The 19,331-nt window shown below is 39.5% G+C and overlaps 1 protein-coding gene across 1 annotated transcript in view; it reads left to right on the forward strand.

The window, feature by feature from the left end:
- Positions 1–2,615: 2,615 nt before the first annotated feature.
- Positions 2,616–19,331, forward strand: part of opn7b (opsin 7, group member b) — a 51,646-nt gene continuing 34,930 nt past the window's right edge. Inside the window, exon 1 of the mRNA XM_072449779.1 lies at positions 2,616–3,024. The gene's annotated coding sequence lies outside the window, so the exon portion shown is untranslated. The remainder of the gene's footprint in view (positions 3,025–19,331) is intronic.

A 19,331-nucleotide genomic window follows, 5' to 3' on the forward strand; every position in this document is an offset into this window, starting at 1 on the left:
CTGGTGCCCAGAGTCAGGACTAAACATCGACCGGCCTCCTGCTGGTGCCAGAGTCAGGACTAAACATGGGGGATCTGCGTTTCAGTTTTATCCAGCTAAAATCTGGAGTCTTCCTGAAGATGTGAGACAGGCTTCTACAATGTTCAAATCCAAGCTAAAAACTATTTTTTTTTTTAGCTCTCTATCATGTCTTAAACTGTTTTGTGATTTCTGTAATTTCGTTGTGATTTTAATGCATTTTTTTCCTGTTGTGTGAAGCACTTTGAATTGCCTTGTGTATGAAATGTGCTCTACAAATAAACTTGCCTTGCCTCGCATGGCGGCACAGAGATGGGCTTCCGGAATAAGGTGAATAGCCTGAAAATGATGGTATTATTTTTCACACCCCTAAAAACCAAGGACTAACGTCTTACTTGCACTTCAAACTCCACCTTGTAGGTGTGGCTTCCGCAAGGTGGAGTTTGAAGTTCAAGTATTTGAGTCCTCCCCTGCAAGTGCTTGACTCCTCCCCTGCAAGTGCTTGACTCCTCCCCTGCAAGTGCTTGACTCCTCCCCTGCAAGTGTTTGACTCCTCCCCTGCAAGTGTTTGACTCCTCCCCTGCAAGTATTTGACTCCTCCCCTGCAAGTATTTGACTCCTCCCCTGCAAGTATTTGACTCCTGTCCAAATACAGTCTGAAAGATGCAGCTAAATATGGTACAGCTCCTTTTTTCTTTAAAAAAATGAATACATTGTTACATGGTCTCTGATAAAAAAAAAAAAAAAAGACTAAATTAAACTGTATACAACAAACACATTTTTAGCAGCTAAGACATTTCTAGGACACTTAACTGGCTTTCATAATGGCACAATTAAAGACAAAACATTGTAAACGCTCAAACTAATTCTTAGTCAGCTCCAAGCTCCTTTCTCAACAGATCACATTTTGCATTCAAACACTTCTCTGAATGGCTGTTGTAGGGGTGTCACCTGATAGTATAACTCGTATATGAATCAAATCTATTATGGTCATACGTTCATTCACGCGCTGCTTGTACTCGACAGCTGTGGTCGTGTCTCCTGCCTCTGTTGTCTCTCTGAATTATGCTGTAGGCTGATCTACGGACCCAGTGCACTCACAGCATCGTGCCTTTGCTGGTGGCAACAAGCTGCTCTGACTGGAGCAAAGATTAACCATGACATACTGCTTGCACTTGCACTTCAAAGACCCATGGACTTCAGCTGCAAACCATTGGAAAAGCAGTACCGGGCAAAGTCAGGTTTGAATAAGACTCTAGGTGAATGTGAAAGAAATGTGTCAATCTAGAAATAAAGGTACCACTTTATAATTTGTACACCCTAATTAGTCATAATGAAAAGACTTAAGTCACAAAAATAATATATATGTATATTTTAGCTAAGTAGCTACCTAATTAAGAGGTTAGAAGAAACTATAGATATACTATATATATATATATATATATATATATATATCCGCACTGCCAAGGACACTTTCAAGTCCGTCCTAGTTGACATTTCTTTGTGAATGTAACTCGTGTCATCCTATACATCCTATGGAAACATTCAAAAGGACAATACCACTCAACACTGTGTTGCGTGCGTGTCCCATATCCTGTACTGATAATAAACTGCATCAGACATCCAGAGTCCCCTGCCTCTCTTTACGATAGACAAATATTTGTTTTGATTTTGTTCCATTCTTTGTTTGAGGAATGTAGGAAGGTTTCAATCATTTGTGCAACAATTCAGAAAACATCTTGTCTTTATTTGTTTATTTTTTTGGCCCATTGGCTTTTATTAGACAGGACAGCACAGCATGAAATGGGACGAGCGAGTCAGGATTCGGACTCCGAATCCCGGTTCTGACAATTTACTGCATGTCCTCCCTTCTTTCTTGTCCCCATTTCACGTTGAACTTTCCTGTCTAATAAAGCCAAAAAGTGTTTTTTTTTTTTAAAGAAAGAAACTGCAATTACTTTGAGGTGAAAATTGCCTTAAATTGGCCAAAAATGTTTTATTATCAAAGCAGTGTTAACCCTGCAACTAGCTGGCCCCTGTCTAGGGTGCAGTCAGTCACCCGCGACCCCTGACTGGAACAAGTGGTAGAAAATTAATGAATTATCATAGAATCCTGGCGTGACAGCCAGTCTGCTCATATGGGCGCTTCCTACAGCACACACTAACACACTCACACGTGGGAAAGATGTCTTGCCCACACAACAGTCCTGACAGTGTAATCCTCAACAGATTGATTTGGAGCATTTGGAGCTTTCAAATCTCATGAGATATCAGATTACTTTGCTGTTCTGTATGCATTTTGTAGTAAGACTTAAACCCCGGGGTGTTTCTCTTCACAATGTATTTCATTACATCACAGTCGATTGAGGATTTTGCAGTTATTTAATACTTTTTCAGAAACGTAATTAAGTGAATGTATGCACTTGTTAATGATAAACTCAAAATGGAGATGAGCTATTCATTTGTATGCATCCTTCCAATTACAACGAAGAGAGAGAGTGAGAATATGTATGAAACATTAAGGACCTGACTGTGAAGTGTGAGAGAGAGCTCCGAGGGAGATTTAAGAGGAGTGGAGCGCGGAGCTGCTCAGAGTAGACCAGAGATAGAGAGGGAGGCAAGAGCGAGCGAAGGGGGAGGCACTGAGAGGCAACAACCAACAGCAAATGAGCACAACACGGCAGCACAGCGGCATGTCTGTGTCTGTCTAACACACGAGAGCTCAGCTGCTTCTGCTCTCACTGTGAGGCTCCGGCACAACAACAACAGGCTCTCCCTGAAAAATCTGCAGAGGTCCACAGCCCCGGTCCACAGTCCCGGTCCACAGCCCCGGTCCACAGCCCCGGTCCACAGCCCCGGTCCACAGCCCCGGTCCACAGTCCTGGTCCACAGTCCTGGTCCCAGACCCCGGACCACTCATGGGAAGTGAAGGTTTGACAGGAGCAGACTTGGTCTCATCCCAACACTCATGAACTCCAGCCTCTCGTGGCATACCCTCTCACTAAGGTAAGTGCTGCTTTTAAACATTCAGTCTGTGGAATATTAGACATCACTCAATATATTGTTTACTTTAACTGTGCAAAAGTTTGAGTGAGATTTAAAAAAAATGCTAAATGCTTCATAACGTTCTCGTTGTCATGAGCATTTACAACAAAGTAACTATTTTTCTGGTATGTTTTTTTATAATCACTAAATGTGTTGTAGTAGAGTAGTCTCCATTATCTTTGAGTTTGTTCTAGTTTTGAATATATATTATTTTTTTTATAATAATTCATTTTTGATTTGGCTATTTTTCTTAATGATAAAACTTATGGCGGTGGTTTGCGACTGTACTATATGTGGATCATGTTTCTGGTGTTGCTGGTGTCAGTTTCATAGATTGTTGTGCCTGGTCAAACCTGCTTTCACTCTGCCTTCATCAGAATGGGTTTTCCAGCTGCCGTTGCCTTTGAGGACTTTTGATACAGCTATAAATGTGTTTTCAATGCGGATCTTGATCATTAACCACATTATGAATGACTTTGGATTCCTCATGTGGCTTACATTAGAGATGACGTAAGAGTCATGCAGATGTTCTGTATGTTATGGTACTAATGATGTATTACGGTAGTGCTCTTTTGGATATAGGGGGAGGATCTACGCTCTCTCTGGCTCTGATAACGGATGCATTTGTTATTCATATTCCCCCGAATCACAACAGGGCATTATTAAAACATCTCTTTAAGCTGTTTTCACAAATAATGCACAAGTGACTATTCACACAGGGTTTTGTAATGCAAAATAAAATGTAATTTAATTTGATCAGATATGGTTAAGTGGATTAAGTGCAGAGAGAGGCTGTTTGTTCAGTGGCTACAGGGATAATTGAATACACCATCCCACACTAGTTACACGCTGATCTGATAAATTGAGGTTTGACTCAATGTTTAGCAGTGAAAACATCACGCACAGGGACATTTTATTCACGCATAATGTATGTATGTATTTTCAAAATGACAGCAAGTCAGCTGAAGATCAACCGAATAAGAAAAATACATATGAAACATTTGAACCTTTAATCCCTTTCCATTCTTTTGGCAAGAATGATTAAACAAGAACAAATGAATAATTCAAATTACTGTACCAACCCTGTGTGTTCAGAGTTATTATTGGTCATAAGAGTGCTCAAGATGAAACAATGTATTCCCCCATTAAGACAGCATTATTCACATGCTGATGTCAATTAACCCCTTTGAAATCTGACAGCGTTACAAAGACTGCTTGTCCTTGTACTCATAACGCCGTCGTCTTTAAAGCTTTGCAAAAAAATATTATTTGAGTGTGCTATTCATACTTGTTTGAAGCGTGAGATTGCAGAGAAAAAAGAGCACTTTTGTGGAATCCAATAATGTCGGCGGTGTACCTCCAGATGCCTGCCAGTAATAACAATCATTGATTATTATTGATTATCATTGACAATCCCTGTTGGCAACATCCTGCGAGGCAGTCTGCACTCTTCAAATCCAACTTTAAGGAATTGCATTTTGCCTTTACTGCTCCAGGAATGGAGTGAAGCTGGAGGGAACAGATGCATTACCACGGAACAGTGTTGTTTGAAATACAGGGTTAAATAAAACCATGTTAAGGTTTAATCAGCTAAAAGAATGAAGGGAGTGACACATATTTCTAAATATTCCTGTTACAAAAGTACAGGATTGATCAATACAATTTAGTAATTCATGGACATATCTGGAACCAGTGAAACGTTTTAGTTGTATAATTGAGAGCCAAAAAAAATAAAAGGCTATCTTGTGTCATGTCATAAGAAAACAACAGAAGAACATGTATTTAAGCTGTTTATTTACACCTGAATGTGGAGAGATTCACAAGTCAAACAGAAAACCATTCTGAGTGAGATGAAATGCACAAGGCCATATTACAGGGCTGTAACTAACAATTATTCTTTTGATGAATTGATTATAGTTGTTTAGTAACAAAAGGCCTATGAATGGGATTTTTACGTTCAACCTGGATGAAAAACATATCATGTGGATGTAATTTCTGCTTTGTGTGAGTCCTAAACCTCTTCACTCAGCACATAACATGTTTTGTTGTCTCTATATAGTTCAGATAACAGTGTTTTTATTACTAAATTGGTTGGTGATTATCTAAATAATCAATAATTTGCAATTAATCAATTAATTTGTTCAGCCCTACACAGACGCTTGCTTTCTTGTGACTGTGCCGCTTCTGTGTCGCTGCTAAACACTCTTCACATAGAGATATCGACTTAAAACAGCTCATTATGGGTGGAACTTTATTGACAAATATCTTAACATTATGTGGGACTTGGATAAATACTTGATGGAACAATTGTGTTTTACTGTTAAGGCTTGCAAATAATTTTAGACATAGGGTCTACTGTATATTATTTTAAAAGGGTGCAAGCCAAACATTCTGAAACTCAAAAAGCAAAAAGGAAGCTCATTCTTTATGTTACCAAAACTGGGAGTGGGATTACTTCTCACTCCAGTGCAATATAGTTAGAACCTACCTGACTCTTGGTGTGCTGACACATGGAATGGTGAAGGTCGGGTCAGTGTGTGTAAATGAAAGAAGTGGGATTTGTGAGTGAGAACACAAACACATGGATGTCCCAGGCTGTCACACTGTCCATCACATGACTCATGGGAGAAGGTGCTAACCACACTCACACACACTCACACACGTAATATTCTATGTCATCAAACATTAAATACTACACTGATATAGTAAGTGTAGGAGGCATTGGGAGTAGTTTGAACATTCATGTTGTGCAGCGCTGCTCATGGACAAAATGGACCATATGGATTATGTATCTAAAATCTAAACTTTTATTATTATTATTTTTAAATAATTGCGAAAATGTTTGCTCAGTTATGCTACAGGTTATAAAATACACAAATTCTTATTAGATTGGGATTAACAACTGTTTTTTAACTTTCTGTTAGTAGTTAGTAGTAGTAATAAGGACGTCAAGATTTTTTGGTTAAATGGATAAATGTGAATATTCAGGTCAAAATATAATCATACATCTATAATAAAGAGCTAAAAAAAAAAAGAAAAAAAAAGAATTGTGCATAATAATTGTGAAATTGTAAATTTAAGGGCAATATTAATTATCTTTAATTCAATGTATAATTCAAAACATCTTCTGTAAATGTAGAAAAGTACATCAGCTTAATCTTGTTATTCAGAAAGTTTGATTTCATAAAACTGGTCACAAACTTGATGAAGTGTTGTTTGATCATGGTCTCAGTAAACGTGAATAATCTCACAATAATCTGTAACACCATCATTTTATACCATAACATCCCCATATAGTAGTTGTATTAAGTATTTACTGTTTTCACATTTACTATTGCGCTAATTTGGATTAATTAACAACAATATTAAACAAGCATTTTCCCTGTTTTGTTTTTTTACACATGTATTCTGTGTATTTTGCCTGACCTTTATAAAACTGTATAAATGAGAGCACCCTACTGATGCGGGCTGGTGAGAATACATTATACATTCCCCATTTACTTACATATGCACATTTCTAATGCGTTTTCATACGGCTGTGTGTTTTGTGCTTCATTTTATGCTTTTTAATGGAGACGCGTATATTTTTCAGGCACTTATTAGAGACCTATGACATAAGTAGATCATCCTTTTATATTTTGTTCATTGTAAACGGCAATATTGATATAAAATGGCTTATCAATAGAGAGTTCAAATCTGCAGAACGTATAAGCCCTCTTCATAGTGACATTTTTTTCATAACAAGCAGCAGATTATCAATAACTATTAGTTTCTATTTGTTTTATTAAAAGTTTGACACTGTTGAACATACGTGTATCACTCAAGAATTGAATATATATAGAAGGTAATGATGTGTCTTCATATTTCAGATTATGGAGACTTGCGTGTCTTGTAGATATTCAGCCAATTCATAAAATGTAAATATCTGACATTAAAGCTGATAAATATTACTGAAGGAGACATACCTGTACATGTGGCGACAGACTGGTCATATAAAGGTCACTGGTGATCGTCTTTCCGTGTTGCGCAAGGACAGGGCCATGTCACTGTGAAGAAATGTGTCCGGAATGTTCACCTCACAAGCTCCAAGGAAGTCCTGCAATTGTTTTTGTAGAGCATGACCTATGACTCCTCGATTGTACTCATATGCCCCTTTTCCATTCGTCCCGACTCGACTCGGCTCGGCTCTGAGCTCGTGGTCCACTCAGCCCTGATTGCATTTCCATTACAAGTGGTGCTGTTTAAAGCTGGGCGTGGAAGAAGTTCAGTTCGATAGACACCACAACACAATTGCTGCATTACAATAAGGTATAAAACTATAAAACGTCAGCAAAACTGCCACAGTGATCATCAATAAAGCAGAGCAAAGCAGACGGAAATACGGACACAGAAGAAAGGACACAAACAAGGAGAATATGAACAGGACAAATTAACATTTACTCCCCTTGTGAAGCTAAAGTTAACTACAGCGTTCTCATTCATGTCCTTGTTGTGTGGAACCCAGTCCACAAAACATCGCTATTAATCCAGTTTAAAGCATTCTTTATATAAAATTAAAACATTAAAGGTTGAATGGACGATTTTTTTGGCACAAATCTGAGTCTTATTTCCTCGTGGCGTGGACTGTCGATTAGTCCTGCCACGTATAAATCATAAAACGCACTTATCGCTCACCTGCAGCCTCGTGCGGCTCGTCCCCACGTTTCCGCGTGTCCAAGCGCATTGATCTATCATAATATAGCTCCCTCAATGTACGGGACAAAATTAGGACGGAGATAGACTGTTTGAGCTGACTCAGAAGAGACGGAAATCTAGGGAGACGAGAGATGCGATGCGCTCTGTTGCGCTAATAAACAAACGCACGTGTGTGTTGTATCAGTCCGCACGGGCACTCCCCCGTGCGTTCTCAAATCGCCGAAAAATTGTCCATTGCGCCTTTAAGGAAAAGTAGATCTTCACATGAGTTTATTTATAATCCATGCTGGAAGAATCGGTAAGGCTGCTGCAGATTATACAGTAAATTCAATTCCTGTGCAGTTTATCGTACATTTTCTGTGTCTTTATATCTAGATCTATAGAACTACTGTACCGCATTTTAAAAATGATACTACAGTTTGGACATTTAAACTAGAAGTGCAGCGCTGCTCTCATTTTCTTTGTCGTCTTAAAGCGAGTGGTTTTACTCTGCACAGGAGGAAACAGCTGATGCTAGCTGCGCTAGCTTTAGCACAACCTTTGTTTATTATTACAAGTGTGCAGACTTTCTAGTCTTTGCTCCCGTGGGTCATACTGAGGTTATAACGCTCTCTTGATGTTTATGGTCTGCATTTTGTCTCATGTTTATACATTGTTAAGCCTCTGAACTGGTGTAGTATGTTTAAGGAGAGCACAGTGTGTGGCATCGGCTGCAGAAACATGACATTTTTACTCAATCAGCGTCTGACACACGTGGACATCACGTTTAGTTCCTGCTCGGCTCGACTTGGCGCAAGAGGGAAGAGGATACTAAAAAGTATCTGGTCTGAGGAGGTAGCACCGAATGGAAATCCACTGAGTCGAGTAGAGTCAAGTAATGTAGGATTTTAACCTCATCCTAACAACGTGTTTGGGTTTGTGTTTTAAGGTGAAATGACTTAGAGAATACACTGTCTCCTCAGCTGAGAACCATAGCCTGCTCATTTATGGTAAAAGTATTTTAAGTTGTTGATTCTTAACACTAGGAATACATATAAATGTTGAATCAGGCAATTGGTTAAGGAGATTGGGCCCAAAACAAGTTACACATTAAATGGTTTTACTTGACATCTCTGCAGAAGTATTGGTTGATACTGGGAATAAGCAGATATTGAATCAAAGTATTGCTATGAAGCTCCTCTGGCACTTTCTTGTCAATCAAAACAGAGGAGGCAGTCATTTAGAGGCATAGCATAACCAGCATCAGGATTTTTTAAACTTTAAGAAATCCTGATGCTGGTTATGCTATGCCTCTAAATCACTGTATTCACAATATTACTTTCAAATTGAATGACTTGGCAACAATGTTTTTGAGTTGAAAATAATAATATGTTAAACCAACCGACATATAATTATTTTCAACTCAATTTGAAAGTAATCTACCAGCTCTCTTTACTCAAAATGGCTGATTCCACCTTGAATTTCCATCCAATCAAAGCAGTGCCAGACCTTCTCTGTGTAAGCAGTAGCTCCATCAAGCCAAATCAACCAATCCCATGCATGTTGTTTTATTTTACTTAATTCCAGGTAGGTTGACATGTTTAGTCCTGGGGGCATGTGATTGAGTCTACTTGGCACGTTACTGTATCAAGCCCAACGCTCTGGGAGCCAGGGTACAGAACACACTTGTTATACCAGGGGGGCTCAACTATGTGCGGCCGATTAGCTTCTGTTGATTAAAGGAAAATCTGAATCCCACTGGAAATCATGGCTGCCCCAGGGACCAGAGCTGTGGCGGGGCCGCGGTCCGGAGAATATAGCGTGTTGCTTATAGACTCAGGGTAGACTCTGTTATGGGAACGAGAGACTGGATCTGGGTAATCCTCCTTAGCCCCTGTTACTCTACTAAAATTATGTTAGGGTGTGTTTTATGAAAATAAGCCATCACTAAAGAATGTGGCTCCACTTCTGGACCTAAAATTAGACAGAGCAAACATGAGACATATTAAGAGAAAAAAAATCAAAATTCTGATGAAATGAGAAATAATATACAATTTAAAAAAAACTCTTCCTCACCCTCCGCGGACGGTCTCTATTTCTCCCTTCAAGAGCTCGGGTCCTCTACCAGAGGCCCCTGGGAGCTTGAGGGCTCTGCACAGTATCTTTGTTGTTCCTGCACTGCACTTTTCTGGACCGAGATGTCTGATGTTTTTTTCTATATACCTCTGAGTTATATGTTCATCACATCTGCCAACTAGTAATCATTAGCTTCAGCCTCTAGTTTGTGAAGTCCACTTTTTGGCCCTAAACCCACTGACAAAATCAGACAAGAAATGTGACTCGTAAAACAATCCAAAAAACGTGTTTCTATAATAATAAAGATCTTCTAGAACTAAGTTTCTTCAGAAAGACTACTTTGTAATTCTAGTAATTGTAACTGCCGTACTTTGTAGTTCTAGTATTTATGTGGGCCACTATCATTGCATGACGAAGTTCTAAACTTATAGTGGAACTTTTAACCTCATAATGAAAAAACAAGACCGACAAATACCAAAACTAATGCTGCCATGATCATACTGCATACGCTACAATTACTACTAACTACTAACCACAAGTTCTAGAATAATCATATTTATATCCAAACAAAACAAATTGGCACAACACAGCATAAGCCAAAAGTCAAGGTAAATGGTGGAGTTAAAAGACTTTAATTTCCTGAAAGTAATTGGCTCATGTGCCACCAATAAATGCTTTATTGAATAAAGATTTGTTCAGCAATAACATCCAAATTGAATTAAGCAGTGAAGTTTGGAGTCACCCTGATGTTTTCATTAGCAATGATAATGTATTCAAGTCCAGTGCAGTGTTTGAAACTATAAATAAACTCATTAACAGCTTATTGGCACCAGTGGGGATAGAACACATATTGTATTCTAAAATAGCCTCTTGCTGGGAAAACTTTCCTCATTATTCTTACTCCAGACAGTAATATATTATGATCATGACTCTTATTGGTGGCCACATTTTGATCAGAGGCATTAAATCTGGAGTACATGACTTTCAAACTGTGAAAGGAATAAATAAGTATTTTTAAACTGTTTCCTGCACCAGAACAAGAAGCTATGAATTACAGTTGAATGCAAACCAAAATAAAAGTATTTTGATTGTTATTTTTATTTTTTAAATTGCACAGAAAACAACGTGTCGTAAGCGGACTTTAATCTGAACAAACCTGACTCTTCCTTGGCCTGGAGGAGCCTCCACCTGCTGGTTTCTATGGAAATGTTATTTGTTATCTTTGGTTATAATAATCCATTGTATGGAATAAAATATAATTATCTGTATGGATAATGTTCAGAAATGTGCTTTTTTTACTTTCCAGAAGGTTATCGGTTCAGATTTTAGCTGCATAAAACTGATATTTAGTCCTGACTCTGACCACCACCGGGAGGCCGGCCCCTGAGGGCCCCAGAGTCCAATCATATACATGTGCATCAATCAATCCATCAATCCATCGATTAAATAACTTTATTTATCACCTAATGGCAAATTAAGCACATTTAGCAGTTAAGATACATGAAAAAACAAGTTCTCAGTGCAGCATCATAGACTGGTCTGGTCATTAGAGAGGGCAGTTTGAGGAGAATAAAAGCCCTCAGGACAAAAGTGTTCCTCCTCTGTGTTCGGAAACTCAGGCACCTCAGTCAGTATCTGGGGCGAGTCAAGTGAACTTCTTTTCCCTTTCCTTGTTTTTGGTTTGGTGTTGAGATGACATGCCGTTCCTTGAAGTATTTCCACTAGAAGTTCTCCATCCAAGTCTCAGTTGCATTTCAGAAGTGCTTGGTTAACTTTGTGCCCGGTCTCCAGCTCACTTCACACAAACCTGCAGTCCTTAACTTATGTATTTTACACCACACAAGCTGCTTTCATTAAGTAGTAAAAAAACAAAAGATGACAACACACTTAGGGCGCCAGTCACTCAACAGCAAGAGCAGTGACCGCGACCATGGCAACAACAAAATCTTAAAAAAATACGGGTCTGTGCATAAGTCTGTGGCATATTTTATTTGTTTGCAGTCATAGACAAATACATTATCCCTCATATAGACATATCCTACATCTGTCATGACATATGTGCTACAAACAGAGCCAGGTTTATCTGCGTCCCCTCCCGTCCCCTGTCCTGGCGTCTCCTCGCTGAAGTGTCACAAACTGTGTGTTTAAAAATACATGTGTGATTTCACCAGTGAGCCCCGGACCAGCAGCTGCTTCCCCCTTTCACAGTGTGGGGCGTGTGCCAGGGCGGAGCAACACTGTCATGGAGCATCTAAGTTTAGCCTGAGCACTAAAACACATTATGAAGTTAGAGATGGGAGATGAGAACAATATTTGGAAAACATTTAGTGAACGCAGGCTATGTTTCAGATGTAGTTTGATTTTGAGCTATAATTGATATTACTGGATTTGTCCTCAAGTGCACATCATGTCAGTTGGTAATGGGTGATGTGCACTCTTTTAAAAGGCTCTATACATTATTTTACATGCATTTATTTTGTATTAGAGGTCTCCCAAGCTTGTTTATTGTAACTAGATCATTGGAAAACAACAAGGTAGTGTAACATTGCCAGGATATGCACTGAATTCGTGTAAAACATCAGTATTGTTACGTAGGCATTTAATCATTTACCTCTGGGCAGAAAAAGTCCCTTTGACATTGACATCTGCCAATTGTAACTCCCTGCAGACAAAATGCCATGGCTGTGCTTTTTGTTCGAGCTGCATATGTGTGTCTTACACTGTGGCTGTCCCCTCGGGGTGTCACTATATTCTGAATGACACGCTTAAATGCCAACTGTCCTCATCATCATGTACGCCATGTATTATGCATTGTACAGTCAGTTCTTGTGTTTAGAATAACATGCTAACAAACCAACTGATACAAATATACACATCTGGCGGGGGCAGAATAGGGCAGCAAATCAAAGTATCCTTAAATTTTCCTTATTTTTCATTTTATTTAACCAGAAGAGTCCCATTGAAATTAAAAACACTTTTACATGGGAGCCCTGGCCAAGAGGCAGCGAAGTACACTCAGTTACAACACACAAGACTAGCATTGAAATAACAGCAAATGTTTTAAATTGTAATCCAGCCTCTCAATTTCAGAAATGTCTTTTTCAGTCAGTGCATGCTCATTTTTGTAAAGCACCTATTACCTAACAATGACAATGGACCGCTCCAGCTCAGTGCTCATGTGTCAAAAGTTACACCTTTGACACATCTACACCCAGCTATTCAGTCAAATGTGAAGCTCTTTCTTTATTTTGAATCCCATTTGTTCCACAGAAGCCAGGATAGTGAATGGTTTAAACATGAACTTGTGTCTTAAAGCATGTCAAATTAATGACACCTTCACATGCTCCTTTGAAACACCACAGCTCAAGCTTTTGTCTCTGTCCTTGATCTTTCTCACCACTTCCTTATCGCCTGACACAGTTACGTCACAGACAGTGCATGACCCTGTTGCTCCCAAGTCCTAGACCCATTTGGACCAAAAGCGTGTGTGTGTGTGTGTGTGTGTGCGTGTGCGTGTGCGTGTGCGTGTGTGTGTGTGTGTGTGTGCATGAAATAAATGCTGTAAATGAGCCGGATTGTTGCCATGGGCTAATTTCCATCTATTGTCCCACATTCACTTACAACACACTTTCATTCATACACCAGCAAACGACTGTACATGTTGTGTGCATGGAAACCCGAGCACCCAGAGGAAACCTATTCATGCAAATTCCACACAGAAAGGCCCCACGCCGCCTGGAAGTCCAACCCAGGAGCTTCTTGCTGTGGAGCTACTGTGCCTGATTTACAATACACTTTCTGGGGTTGAAACAGAACTTACTAATTATGAGAAGGGGAAAAAAAGTTGGGGGCAGCTTTAATTTTAGATCAATGTTGCAGTTCAATTATTATTCAAATCAATTCAATTAATTTTTGTAACGCCCAAAAGCACAACAGCGGTTGTCTCGGAGGGCGACGGGGAAAAATAGATTAAACAATGTTCATAGGGACATGGCAGTGTCCCAGCATCCCGTGCCCTTAGACAAATGTCCCAGGGTCCCCTGTCCTTAGACAAATGTCCCAAGCTCCCCTGCCCTTAGACAAATGTCCCAGGGTCCCCTGTCCTTAGACAAATGTCCCAAGCTCCCCTGCCCTTAGACAAATGTCCCAGGGTCCCCTGTCCTTAGACAAATGTCCCAAGCTCCCCTGTCCTTAGACAAATGTCCCAGGGTCCCGTGCCCTTAGACAAATGTCCCAGGGTCCCCTGTCCTTAGACACATGTCCCAAGCTCCCCTGTCCTTAGACAAATGTCCCAGGGTCCCCTGTCCTTAGACAAATGTCCCAAGCTCCCCTGTCCTTAGACAAATGTCCCAGGGTCCCCTGTCCTTAGACAAATGTCCCAGGGTCCCCTGTCCTTAGACAAATGTCATTAGACCCTCCTTCTCGACAAGGAAAAACTACAAAACCTCTTTGGGAAAAAGTAGAAACCTGGAGGAGTTCCGCAGTGAAGGAGAGATCCGACTCCTCCTGACGGACAGGCGGAAGGAGTCGCATTGTTATTTATTTTTTAGAATGTTTTGCCCAGAAGGCTTTGTGTGACAGGAAAGGTAAGTGTGAAATGGGGGGTGAGAGAGAAGGGAGGACGTGCAGTAAATTGTCGAAGTCGAGATTTGAACTAACGACACTGTGGGCGGCTGCACATGGAGCATTCGTGTACTGTGATCTGACCACTCGAACATCGGGCAACACTGCAATTCAATTGCAGTTCTAAGTACCTGATAAAAGCAAATGTCACTTTTAAATGATGCACAAAATGTTTTGCTATGGTGAGAATGACCCGTCAACTAGAAAACAAACATACGCACTAAGTATCGTCTGTATTACACAAGATGGTGCTGCATTATGTGACCTAATTTGTGGTCAGATGGAGCACGTACATACAAATTGGCTCAAAGAGAGGCTTATAAAGAAATCTGTCAATCCCAAAGGTTCATTAAATCAGTTCTCTCTAAATAGCAAAATGTGATCTTTTAGTTCACCGCCACTGCCAGCTCTTCTACACAAGGCGATAGAAGATTTAAAATAAACAACGCTTTATGAGTGGGTCAAGTGGTTGTTTATTCTTCTCTTCACACTGCACTTGCGACAACATTCTTCTGAAAATCTCTCCCGTTCTTAAACTCTAAAAGTCTTCTGTTTAGTCTCCTATTATAACTTACTAAAAGGACCGTTTTCATTTCCGTTCTATAACATCTCTAAAAGGGTTGTAAAAACATTCAGGAGAGCATGGCTAACTCCACTTGTGAGATATGGACCGCTGTGGTGGGATAATCATGTTTGTTCTGATTGAGGGAGATTTTGACAAGATTTTGGGTAAAAGGTTTGACCAAATACTCAGCCTCAGGCATGGATCAGGGTATACGGCTTATATGGACCTTAGAGTCTAAAACTACGGCGCAGGTTTATCAGCATTAAAAGAAAAATGCCTGTCTAAGCATGACTGACGGTACAATGCAGAGCAGCCAAAACATTAGGACCACATGAAGCTTATGCACAAAAAGGATAAACTGTGTAGTCTGATACCTCTGGAAACACCATTGCATTAACCCAATTTGCTGTGCCCTTATATATGGTAAATCCCTATATGAGATGTATGTCCGGATTATCCCAAATCTTTGACAGTTTTGATGTCAGCAAAACCCAGCCTTATTATGTTCCCCTGTGCGATATTTCCCAGCAACCGAGAAGAAATTCATAAACTAATAAATCAAGACCGAGTTGTTGACCTAGCCACACACTCTCTCAAAACGCCTTTAAAAACAAGAATTACAGCCTGCACATGTAACACCTGCTTTTACTGCACAATGAAAAAAGATTAAAAGTGTCTTTACCAGGTGTGATAGACTGATATTGTCAGTGGAGCTAATGAAAATCTGTTATTCTGATACTTCTACATAATTCTGATGATTCTGTCTATGTGCTGGATATGAGGAAAATTGTGTTATTTAGAAAAAGCAGTTATTCTAAATTTGTTATTTATTTCTTCAATAATGGCTCATCAATGTGTTGATTAATGCACATGAGGATTTTGCCCATACAGTGCATGTTTTGAGTCGATGGGGAAAAGCGGAGTGCCCATCCAGACACTGGGTCAAAGGAACACGCTGTGAGGTAATCGTGCTAAACACCGAGTCATTTAGGTGTAAAGCCCCAACTGCATACACAGACAGTGGATCCTGAAAGAAACAGAGAACACATATTTTTACAACTAAATCTGAACTTGTACCAACCAATAATTGCACTTTTATTTGCTTTTGTTCATATTCTAAGTGCCTGTTTTGTTCTCAAATGTCACGTCTTGTTCATTTGTGATAAAAGGCAAGTGGATGGTCATAAAAAAACGCTCAATAATGTTAATAATACCAACAATGCCCAGAGAATACAGTAAAATAGACTCCAGCTAAACATGAATGGACAAATAATTGACTTGACAAGAGGAAGTTGGTTCATATTGGTGGCATAACAGAGGATGTTGGTTCCATTCATAGAAACGATAAGTTAATGTAATAATAGCTAATGTGTTTTTTCTTCCTCAATTAAATCCTAATTTCACTATATTCTCAGTTTAGTACAATACATTCAAAAGCACAAAGCCCACCACCCCAGATATAGGGCAATTGCCACAGCACATACTGAAAGCTTACAATAAAATAAATGAGATGAGAGACAAAGCAATAAGAGACAGCACAGACAGCAGTCGGCTAAAACAAAGTGGATGCTGTCGCTGCAATGACCTTGGTAGACAGACTAACGGCCATATTTCAAGAGCTTTTACGACAGAACAACAGGCATGAGTTTGGAAGGGAGCGAGCCACAGGGCTCTCGATAATCTATAGCACTGACGACAAGAATATCAGCAGTTGGCGAGACACGGAAATGCAAGAGATCAGATGGCTGGTGTATGAAGGTTATTTTGAGTTTTTATTACCAAAGCATTACATTTGTGAACTGAATTTTGTTCACATCCAATCAAGTAAAAATATTCAATGAACATTGAATATCTCTCTCTCTCTCTCTCTCTCTCTCTCTCTCTCTCTCTCTCTCTATATATATATATATATATATATATATATATATATATATATATATATATATATATATATATATATATATATATATATATATATATATATATATATATATATATATATATATATATATATATATATATATATATATATATATATATATATATATGCCAGCAGCAGAGAGCTGCGAGTACACACTGCTACATGCGTCTTGGCGTCTTGCACAAGTTGCACAACTTAGTAGGATTAACACAATTCAATGGAAATTGGTTTGATGCTACTTGATCAAAATAGTGTTCTGTCAAAATAAATACATTGGCAGTAATTAAATAAATCACTCACTCACACACACCACATTCACAGCGAGCTCGCTGAACTCTAAGCCCCTGTTTCACCGCCACTTGAACCTGTCAGAAACTCAGACACATGCTTTAAATCTTTAAGTTACATATGACTCAAGCTTATTTGTAGAACACAATTTGTCCACAGAATAATTCAAATCACAGATGATTTAGAACTTCTCTTTTTTTTATCCATGGTTCAGTCTAATTTTAGACCTGGTTTAAGCTTCATTTTGCCCTAGAATCCAGGTCTGGGTCTGGTGGTACTTCAAAAGCCAAACATAATGTCGTATACTATTAGATACTTGGTGTGAACATTTTGAGAACCACTGCTTCAGACGGCTTGACTGAAACAAATAATGCCAGTGAACGCTTGCAGACAGGAAATCGAAACGCACAACCAGCTTTACAAACACTTTTAAGCTTTACTCTCTCCAACATCCTTATAACCAGCGTGAAACACTTAAAAACCGACATTTGCATTTACAAGTCCTCCTGGATTGAATTAATTAGTAAACCTTTTGAAGTTCTAAGTTTGGCAGGCAGTTGCTCCGTTCCGTTAACACATTTTTAACACATTTTCTCTCCTTAGCTTTAAACCGCTGCAGCCACAATGAATTAGATGTCGTGCTTTGTAGAAATGGGAGAAGAAGAAAAAACAATCAGCCACACAATGTAATCCAGTGTCTTTCATCTTCAGGTCTACGGGACATCTGATAAGGAGGCGCACGTGGGACAGCGGCGTCTGCAGTGTGACTCCAGAGGCCATTAGGATGAGGCGTTTGTTTTACAGTGTACACAGGGATAATGAGGTTGTCCCGACGCGTTTGACAACAGCTCCACACACCGCGTCAGGGAGAGGACATGCCAGCTCTCTTGTGACTGTCACAGCAGCACAGAGATCTAAAAAACATGGGATTTGGCCATCATTCTGTGGAAAGAGCGTAATTGTATTGTGTGACAAGACTGCAAGATCCACGAAAACGCAAAGGCTGACGCTATAAACGATCAGTGAAGAGTAAAATGATCCAAGTTTCAATGGTGAAGCTTAAGACGACATCGTTCAGAATCTATTATTTCATTCATGATTTATAACCATTTGTTTTTGGAAGGTCGCCATAGATCGCCATCTAGTGCTGCTTTATGTGGTGATTTACATTTTCTTTGTATCTTACGCTAGATGTTTTCATTTTCATTTTGCTTGCTCTGTGCTCTATATGCTCTGTGCATTTCCAGTGTCTCATTTGATCACACAAAGTAACCGTCAGCGCAGAAGAACATCTGGTCTTGTCTCTTCATATGGACACATCATTTAAGCATGTCTGTCTTCACTTTTCTGATTTACTTGCGATAATTCTCCCACTTCAAAACCAAAAATGTGAGCCTGACAATGAAATATCACTGGACTCTTCCAGTTTTCATTTGTGAAAGGGGAAAAACCGACTGATTTTTAGAAACTATCCCGTTATATCATATTGTTGAACTTGAGAGGCAAAGATCTTTGTATAAACATCTACATCTGTGCTAATATTTCAATAAATTATAGTGCTGTCAAAAATGTTTTCCCATTTTTCTCAAGCTTTATTGCTGGACATTTGATACTTAAAATATTCAACTACACATTAGTCATATTTGAACCTTCAATCAGCCACCTGTATGCAGCATAGGATATTTAAATACATTGTTAAACTGCTTATGGTACAAGTCAATGTCCGTCAAATCAATTTTTGCCGGTTCCAAGCCTGGGTTGAATTGAATTAGAGGTTGCCTGCGCTCTCAGTGTACACAAGCATGTATTTTATAACATATCCACAATGTAAGTCCTGTTTGTGCCCTCATTATGTCACTGGGCTTACAGAGACAGCGGGGGCGATACTCCTCTCTTCTATCTGCGGATCTTTCCAGGCTTGTGTTACAGCCTGTTACATGTGCTTCAGACTTACCTGGGCTCCCTGCAGACACCAGCACCTGCGGCTCACAGTCAAACACGGCCTTCTCCCGCTGTGAATTCAGCCCAGCTTTTCTGTTACGAGTAGAGTACTTGATGTGTGGTGTGTTACTGAACGACACGTGGAATCAGGTGAAAGCCACACGATTGTCTCTTAAAGTC

The sequence above is a fragment of the Eucyclogobius newberryi genome, unplaced genomic scaffold, assembly GCF_026437365.1.
Source record: "Eucyclogobius newberryi isolate DKJ021-1_F unplaced genomic scaffold, fEucNew1.0.hap1 SCAF_17, whole genome shotgun sequence".
NCBI classification, from domain to species: domain Eukaryota; kingdom Metazoa; phylum Chordata; class Actinopteri; order Gobiiformes; family Gobiidae; genus Eucyclogobius; species Eucyclogobius newberryi.